Source organism: Mustela putorius, unplaced genomic scaffold (assembly GCF_011764305.1).
Source record: "Mustela putorius furo isolate JIRA1106 unplaced genomic scaffold, ASM1176430v1.1 tig00000640_pilon_pilon_pilon, whole genome shotgun sequence".
NCBI classification, from domain to species: domain Eukaryota; kingdom Metazoa; phylum Chordata; class Mammalia; order Carnivora; family Mustelidae; genus Mustela; species Mustela putorius.
This window is the reverse complement of record NW_025421432.1, coordinates 2,548,534-2,558,903: the sequence shown is the minus strand read 5'-3', so window position 1 is coordinate 2,558,903 and position 10,370 is coordinate 2,548,534.

Below are 10,370 nucleotides of genomic sequence, written 5' to 3'. Positions count from 1 at the left end.
TATGTTATGAAAATCAAGATCACTCAAATAAGAACAAGCAAATGCTATTTATTTAGGGCTTTCTCTAGCAAAGGAGTCAGCTATCATCACTTAAATTTGGCAAAGACTCAAATGCAGGCAGGGGATTGGAATATAGCAGAAAAAAAGGAGGCTTCTGGTATGCCATGACTGGATGGTGTTGGCATAGGGAGGACACAAGTGGGCAGACTTGAAGTGGTGGATCCTATGTGATTGTTTAGGGGAGCATATTAGGCTTTTTCCTAAGTTAGAAGCTGAGGAGGGTATAAAAACTAAAGAAGCTAGCAGTTACTAAAGTAAGTCTTAACCTTTGGGGACTGATTGCTACAAAGGCTGTGGTTTGGCTTCCTGGACTGGTTAGGGTTAGGTTAGAGATTATGGGTCAGAGCTCTGCTCTGTTTTTATGTATGGTCTGGCCATTGTCCATTTGTATACTCAATATTTCTACATTTAGTCCAGGATGGTATTTTGCCATTTCTGGCTTCTGCTGAGTTGCACTTTGTCCCTCTATGTGTTGGACTAAGTCATTGGCCCCAACTAAAAATATTTATGTTTGCTGTAGCCCATAAGCTCCAGTTGTCAGAAACAAGCACATTGTGAGGTCCCTTTCAGGCGTCCAGCCCTCCTACTCGTTTCTAGACCCCTCCTAGCAATGGACCTGGGATGGGTCTCTGGGATGCTGCTCTTAGACATGCTTGATTCTGCTCATCTCAGTAAGGTTTCCCAGTTAATTTTCCTCAGATACTTTTATCATTTTTTACTAGGAAAAGAGGACTTCTATATATTCAAAATTTTCTGGGGTGCCTGGGTAGCTCAGAGGGTTAAGCCTCTGCCTTCGGCTCAGGCCATGATCTCAGGGTCCTAGGATGGAGCCCCACATCAGGCTGTCTGCTCAGTGGGAAGCCTTCTCCCCTGCCTACCTCTCTGCCTACCTATGATCTCTGTCTGTCAAATAAATAAATATATATATAAATATATAAAATATTTTTTGAAATTTTCCTCATTCTATAGTTTATGGAGCATATTCTAAGTTCTGGATTCTTAAGGTTTGGTGCTAAAAGTCTAAAGCAAAGAGTTTAGAATTACCAGCATGCTAACAAACATATCTCTTCCCAGCAGATGGGGTATTCCCAAACAAATGAACACCATGGCTCTCAGAATCAGGCCTTTTCTAGAGCTTTCGAATATTCTTCTTAAAGAATCAAAAGTCAAAATCTCAATTCTTTGTTGACTTTTTACTGTCCCTATCTATAGGTCATGAAGAGAAAGCCATCATTCCCTCCTTACTGCTTGCATGGAGTGAGGGATAGGAGGGCAGGACAGACAAGTCTATTCTAAGTAGAAAGGAGAAGAGGTTAGTATGAAGTTTAAAAAATATATATTAAAATATTTCTCTTATCTCTTTAAAGTACCATTTTTGTATGTGTTTTTAAATATATTGATTAATTTGATTCTGAAACTATCCTTTGTGGAGATATAGCAATCATTTGTACTAATAAAGGTCCACCGACTTAACCAAAGGTCACACAACTTAAAAACAGCAGTGGAAAGATTAAAATTCCAGGAAAAGAAACTCTTAACAAACTTAGAATGTACAGCAATATATACTAATAAAAGTGGCTTGTGTTACAGGCATCTTTCTCTCTTTTTTTTTTTTCCAGTTTTACTGAGAAATAATTGACATACCTCATTGTATAAGCTTAACATATACAGCATGATGGTTTGGTTTACATATACTGTGAAATGATTACCACAATAGGGTCACCTAACAGCCATCTTCTCACAGATAAAATAAAAAGAATAAAAACAAGGAAAAAAGGTCTCCTTGTGATGAGAATTCATAGGATTTATTCTCTTAACAACTTTCCAATATATCATATAGCATGTCATATGACAACTAAAGCACAAACAACAAAATAGTAATAATAAACAAGTAGTACTTGTTTATTAAAATAAACATTTATTTATAAAACATAGATTTATAAAAACAAACAAGTAGGACTATGTCAAAATAAAAGAGTTTCTGCCTAGAAAAATAAGCCACCAAGAAAGTGAAAATACAGCCTATAGAAAAAAATTACAAACCTCATATCTGATGAGGAGTTAGTATCCAGAAATATGTAAAGAACTCATACAAGTTAGTGGCTTAAAAAAGAAATCTGATTAAAACACAGACAAAAGAACTGAACAGACCTTTCTCCAAAGAAAATATTGAAAGGCCAACAGGTACATGAAATGATACTCAACATCACTAGTCATCAGGGAAGTGCAAATTAAAACACAATGAGATATCACTTCCAGCCTGTTAGAAGGCCATTATCAAAACAACAAAAGATAACAGTGGCTAGTATGAATGTGGAGCAAAGGGAATTGTTGTGCACTATTGGTGTGATTATAAATTGTGGTTGAGTCACTATGGAAAACAGTATGGTGGACACTGAAAAATTTTTTAAAAGAACTACCATATGACTCAGCAATTCTACTTCTGGAATATACACAAAGGAAATGAAAACATTAACTCAAAAAGATATCTGCATGATCATATTCACGGTATCATCATGTAGCCAAGACATGGAAACTAGCTAATGTTCATTCATGGATGAATGGATAAGGAAGTTGTGGTGTGTGTGTGTGTGTGTGTGTGTGTGTGTGTATGTGTGTGTGTGTAATGGAATATTATTCAGCCACAGAAAACACAGGGAAACCCTACCATTTGCGACAACAAGGGTGGACTTTAAAGGCATTATGCTAACTGAAATAAATCAGAAAGCAACAAATGCAGTATTATCTCATTTATATGTGTAATCTGAAAAAACAAAAATCAAAGCAACGCAAAACAAAAAAACCCAATCCACAGAGGTTAGATTTGTGGTTACCAGATATGAAAGCTGTAGGGAAAATTGGAGGAAGGTAGTTAAAAGGCACAAACTTCCAGTTATAAGATGAATAAGAATTAGAGATGTAATGTACAACATGACAACGAGAGCTAACATGCTATATGATATATTGGAAAGTTGTTAAGAGAATAAATCCTATGAATTCTCATCACAAGGAGACCTTTTTTCCTTGTTTTTATTCTTTTTATTTTATCTGTGAGAAGATGGCTGTTAGGTGACCCTATTGTGGTAATCATTTCACAGTATATGTAAACCAAACCATCATGCTGTATATGTTAAGCTTATACGATGAGGTATGTCAATTATTTCTCATTACCAAGATCCATGTCAAGGAGCTTTACCTATGTTTTCTTCTAGGATTTTGATGGTTTCAGGTCATACATTTAAGTCTTTAATCCATTTTGAGTTAATTTTTGCAGGTGGTGTAAGATATGATTCCAGATTCATTTTTTTAAATATCTGAGTATCTAATTATGCCAGCACCATTTATTGCAAGATTGTTTCTCCTCCATTAATTATTTTTGGCTTCCTTGAAAAACATTAGTTGATGATATATGTTTGGGTCTACTTCTAGGCTCTTGATTTTGGTCCATTGGTCTATTTGTTTTCAAACCAGAACCATATTGTTTTGATAATTATAGCTTTATAGTATAACTTTAAATCAGAGAGTATGATGCCTCAAAATTCTTTCTCAGGATTTCTTTGGCTATTCAGGATCTTTTGTGGCTCTGTATAAATTTTAGGAGTGCTTTTTTTCCTACTTCTGTAAGTAATGTCATTGGAATCTTGACAGTGATTGCTCTGAATCTATAGATGGCTTTTGGTAGTATTGACATTTTAGCAGTATCAATTTTTCCAACCTTACAACACAGAAGTATAGCATGAGGTTATTTATTGTGATCTTTCTTGCTTTTTAACATAGGTGTTTATTACTGTGAGCTGCCCTATTAAAACTGTTTTTGCTGCATTTCATAAATTCTGGTAAGTGTTGTTTCTATTTTCATTTTTCTCAAGAAACATTTTTATTTCCCCTTTAATTTCTTCTTTTATCCATTGGTTGTTCAGGAAGGCACTGTTTAATTTCTGTATATGTGTGAATTTTCTAGTTTTTCTGTTGTTACTAATTTCTAGATTCATGCAATTGTGGTCAAAAAAGAGACTTGGTATAATTTTTATTCTTTTGAATTTGCTAAGACTTGCCTTGTGGCCTAACATATGGTCTGTCCTAGAAAATGTCCCATACGCACTTGAGAAGAATGTGTATTCTGCTGTTAGAATGTTCTGTGTATTCTGTTAGGATCATTTAGTCTACAGTGTTACTCATATCTACTATTTCCTTATTGGTTCTCTGTCTGGAGGATCTATCCATTGTTGACAGTGGGGTAGTAAAATCCCCAACTATTACTGTATTACTGTTTACTTCTCCCTTTCGTTCTGTTAGTTTTTGGTTCCTATATTTAGGTATTTCAGTGTTTGGGCACATAAATATTTGTAATTGTTATATTTTCTTGATACATTGATGCTTTTATCTTTCTCATAATGTTCTTCTTTGTGTCTTTTTACCTTTCTTAGTCTAATGTGTATTCTGTTTAATGTAAGCATAGCTACTTCTGAGTTTTGTGAGGGGGAGGTTGTTTTCTTTGGTTACTATTTGTTTTTTAATTGCTACAGGTTTTCCCTTTGTGGTTACCATGAGGCCCACATAAAATATCTTTAACTTCTAACACTTATTTTAAACTGATAACTTAAGTTCAATACAATTCATAAACTTTATACTTTTATTTCTCTTTCTCTCACATTTTAAGTAATTACTGTTAAAATGTACATGCTTTCATATTGTGTAGCCAACAAGATTATTATGGTTATGGTTACTTTTACTACATTCATTTGTTTTATTTAACTTTTAAACTAGAGTTGTAAATGAATTATACACCACTATTACCATATTACAGAATCTAACTAGGACCATAAATATCTCTATATATCTCTATATAGATATCTATCTGTATTTATATCATTACAGGTGAGATTTATACTACCTTTTAATGTTTTTATGATTTTATTAGTCTTCTCTTATTTTCACTCAACTTTCTTTAGCATTTCTTGTAAGGCAGGTCTGGTGGTAACAAACAGCTTTTGTTTGTTTGGAAAAGTGTTTATCTATCTTTTGTTTCTGAAGGACAGCTTGAGCAAGGATAGAATTCTTGGCTTACAGTTATTTTCCTTCAACATTTTGAATATGTCCATTATATTCTCTCCTAGTTGAAAAAATTTCTGTTGAGAAATTTGCCAATAGTGGTAGGGTGGGGAGAGGCAATGCACAGTGTTTAGCAAGAGGGGTGGAGTGGTTGGTTATCCCCCAGGGTTATCTTCTCCCATTGTAATTGGAAGAACCAGAAGCTTAAGGGAGATCTCTCCACATGGTGCTGCACTGGCTTGATTGAGGAGCATGCAGTCAACATGTTTATGTTTTTCTTATTCTTCTAATATAATCTTTTTCAGTCCCTCTGGTGCCTGGGGTTCTAGGTTTCTCCATGTTCTTGGATTCTTTCAGTGGCATCTTATCCTTGAATAATTTGTTAGTTGTTCTTCTTGTGAATAGGAGTGAAGTCAGAAACAACCTACACTGCCATCTGGGTCATGTCCACAGTCATTTCTTAAGAATGGGTTTACAAAGCTTTTCTTTCACTAAACATTTAATATTCGTTGCCTTATTGCGCACTGAACATCCTTTGTAGAATAAAGTAGAATCTGAAAGGGAAATAGATCCTAATTATCAGAAGATGATCCTGAGAATAATCAAATTGGCATTGTACTACTTTTTAAAAACTCTGCTTGCAAATGGTTATTTGACATATGTAATTTTTTTTTTTAATTTTTTATTTTTTATAAACATATATTTTTGAAGAATAAATAAAACAAGATGGGATTGGGAGGGTGACATATGTAATTTTTAATATTCAACTTTACCTTTAAAAACTTGTCAGACACTTAACTATTAACAAGTGTTTATTACTGTTCAAGGTAACTCTCTTCTAAATTTATTTCTTTTATTGCCTTTCTTTTAGAAAGTGAAATAGAAGAACTATGTAACAACAGTTTTAGAATTTAATTTCTCTTTTAAGGTTCTTCATGAAAATCTTTATTCACTGCCAAAGCAATCATCAAATAAATGTAAATTAAATTAATAATTATATAACACCTTTTTTCTGTTAAGTTACTGTTGGGCTGGCAGAAAGAAAGGGCTACTTAAGATGGCGAAAGTTCCCACCACAAAGCCTGAGCTCGGACAGGAGAACAAAGACCCAAGCAGGAATCTGAACCCCGCCGCACTCCCCCCACCAGGGCCCCCATGGACCAATGGGATCCTGACAAGCGGGAATCTGAGACCCCCACTCAGGCTCCAGCGGACCAATGGGACCCTGACAAGCAGGCGAAATATCCAAATAAGGGAAACTTACCAAAAGACCCCTGAACTCCCCTAGAGACCCCTTAAAAGCCCCCTTCTCCCTGCCTCAGGCACGACTTCCCTCACTCTGCTTTCCAGAGTCACAGAACCTTGCCAGAGGGTTCCCACCTCCTCCAGGTGCAACCTTCTTGGCTCCCCTTCTCCTGAGCCCTGAAACTTCACCGGAGAGTGCCTTTAATAAATCGTGCCTTGTGCCTACCTCGCCTGGTGTGTTTATCTCGCCAGAAAAACTTTACAGTTACTGTATTTTCAAAGTGATAATATTTAATGCCAGGAGAGGAAGTTGAGTCAAGACCTAATATAGAATGCTATTGGAAGTGTAAATTGGCATAAACTTACAAAAAATTTTATATGTTTTAGTGGAAATCTATATCCACTGTAGCACATTCTTTTGGATTATCATATTCTAGTCTTGCTTTTGTTGATGTTACTTTGCAACTCTTTTTAAGCTGTAGGTAACTAATATACATAAAATGCTATCCTGTCTGCTAATGATTTGAATTGGCTTACCCCACTCTGTGGAAAAACTAGTCATCTATTCATCTAGACATTCCTCTATTCCATATAAATCTATGCTATTTTGACTTTTCCATTGAAATATTTATAACATTTGACTGGTTCCCTCATTCCTTATGAACAAAACAAGTCACTTAGCATGTGTCCATTTTATATCTGCATGAAAGTCATGATTGTACATGTTCCTCAAAATTATCTTTTAGCAAATCTTTCTGATGGAAGATATTTGGCAGTAGTTACAAACACTCGTAAAAATCTTCAGACTATGTTCTCAAATAACGTTACTCCTAGGAATTTGTCTTAGACATAGTGAGAGACACATTTACAGTGATATTTATTTCAATATTATTATTCACAATAACAAAAACATAGGAATAGTTATTTAAAAATTAGAAAAATTATTAAATAAATTTTTGTTGCACATAAAAATAATAGAAGTTGTATACATTTAAATAAATTCAGTAAATTTGAAGGATTAAATCAACATACAAAAATTAATTGCATTTCTATATGTTAAGGATGTACCATCTGAAAAGTAAATTTAAAAAATGCATTTACAATAACATCAAAAACAATAGGATAAAAATAAAATTAACCAAGGAGATGAAAGACTTGTACACTGAAAACTACAAAATGTTGCTGAAAGAATTCAAAGAAAATGAAAATAAATGAAAAGATATGTATGTCCATAGGTTGGAAGACTTAGTATTCTAGATATCAATAGTACCCAAAGTAATCTATAGATTTAACACAATTGCTATCAAAATCTCTATAGCATGCTTCACAGAAACAGAAAACTTAAATCTTAAAATTAATAGGAATGCTAAGGTGACCTTGAACATCTTAAACAATCTTGAAAAAGAACAGAGTTACAAGTCTCACACTTTCTGATTTCAAAACTTATTGCGAAGCTGTGATCATCAATACACTGTGATACTAACATAAAGACAGACATACAGACCAACAGAACAAAATAGGGAGACCAGAAATAAATTCACATATGTAGTCAACTGATTTTGGGCAAGAATGATATAAAAGAAAGAAAGAAAGAAAGAAAGAAAGAAAGAAAGAAAGAAAGAAAGAAAAGGATATTGAAAAAAATGGGATGTCAACATACAGAAAATAAAGTTGGATGTTTATCTTAAATCAAATACAAAAGTTACCTCAAAATGGATTGAACTCTTAAATCTAAGAACTAAGACTCTAAATCTCTTAGAAGAAATGATAATAAATTTTTCAATAATTTCTTAGATATGATACCAAAAGCACATGAAACAAAAGAAATAGATAAAGTGAACTACATCAAAGTTTAAAATGTGCATGTAAGGGGTGCCTGGGTGGCTCAGTGGGTTAAGCCGCTGCCTTTGGCTCGAGTCATGATCTCAGGGTCCTAGGATCGAGTCCCACATCGGGCTCTCTGCTCGGTGGGGAGCCTGCTTCCCTCTCTCTCTCTGCCTGCCTCTCTGCCTACTTGTGATCTCTGTCTGTCAAATAAATAAATAAAATCTTTAAAAAAAATGTGCATGAAAGAACACAACAGAATTAACAGAATAAAAGATAAGCCACAGAATAAGAGAAAATATTTGCAAGTAATCTATGTGATAAGGCTTAATCTCCACAACATAGAAAGAATTCCTACAACTTCACAATCAGAAATTGAATAAACTAATTGAAAAATAGCCAAAGGACTTGAATATCTGTTTCTCCAAAGAAGATACACAAACAGCTGTTGTGAATAGGAAAAGATGCTCAACATCACTAATCACTTGGAAATACAATCAAAATGACAATGTGATAGCATTTTACACCCATTAGAATGACTACTATTAAAAAAACTATAGTATTGGCAAGGATATAGAGAATTGGAATGTTTGTGCATTATTGGTGGGACTGTAAAATTATACAACCATTATGGAAAATTGTACAGTGATTTCTCAAAAAATTAAAAATAAAATTATCATATGACTTAGTAATTCCAGGGCCTTTTTTTTTTTTAAAGATTTTATTTATTTGACAGACATAGATCACAAGTAGGCAGAGAGGCAGGCAGAGAGAGAGGAGGGGAAGCAGGCTCCCTGCTGAGCAGAGAGCCCAATGCAGGGCTTGATGCGGGGCTCCATCCCAGGACCCTGAGATCATGACCTGAGCTGATGGCCACCCAGGTGCCCCACAATTGCAGGGTCTTGAAGAAAAATTTCTATGCCCATATCCATAGCAACATTATTCACTATAGTCAAAGGAAAGGAACAGCCAAAGTGTCCACGATGGGTGAATGGATTCAAAAAGTGTAATATATACATAAAATGGAATATTATTCAGCCTTAAAAAGGAAGGAATTCTGATATATGCTATAATGTGGGTGATCCCTCATTATAGAAAATTATGTTAAATGAAACAAGCCTCTCATAAAAAAGAATACTATATGATTCCATTTATATGAGGTAGCTAGAATAGTCAAATTCATAGAGACAGAAAATATAATAGCAGTTGCCAGGAGCTGGAGAGACAGAGGAATAGGGAGTCATTGTTAAATGAATATAGAGTTTAAGCTTGCAAGATGAAAAATGTTCTGGAGTTAGATGGTAGTGATGCTTGCACAACAATGTGAATGTACCCAATACCCCTAAACTATACACTCAAAAATGGTGAAGATGGTAAATTTCATGTTATGTGTATTTGCCACAGTTAAATTTTTCAAAAAGAAGCAACCCATTGAGTAAATATTATCTGATGTGTGTCTCCTCTGTGCATTAACCCATTTAAAATCATTATACTCACTCAAAGGTATGCAATTTCAGTACTATTAGGCAGTGTACTACAGTTGGTAAAAAAAAGTGCAGGCTGTGGAAGCTGGTTGTCTGGAATGTGTTTCTAGTGTCACCATTCTCTAATTTTATATCTTCAGGCAATTACTAACTTTTCTATGCCTCAGATTTTTCATTTGTCAAAAGAGGAAGTCTGATTTAATATATGTGAAGCACTTGGAATAGGGAGGAAAATAGCAAACATTCAACAAAGGTGAACCATTATTATCTCCAAGAATTTGATAACTTATCCAAAATCATACAGCTAGTAAATTGTGGAGCTACAATATAAATCCAGATCCATTGGACTCCAAAAGTCAAGCTAGTAAAAGTCAAGTAAAACAACATGTCAGATGTCATCATTAATATTAAGTTTTTAAAAAATTTGTGATAGAAATATGGGCATGTGCAGTTATCACTCATGTGCATTCCTGTTATGTCCATATTTACACATATATTGGGAAAGAATAGGGAAAATAAAAATTCCTATTCAGTTGGATAATTTTTCAATAAAAAGTACATTCATGAAATATGAAAGTTTGTATGGAAAACAGTTCAGATGGTGTGATGAAGTTTCCCTACCATAATATGGAAGTCAACACAGAAAAATGTGATCAAGCACACCATAATTAGCTTGTATTTTTAATTTACTCTTTACAATGTTTC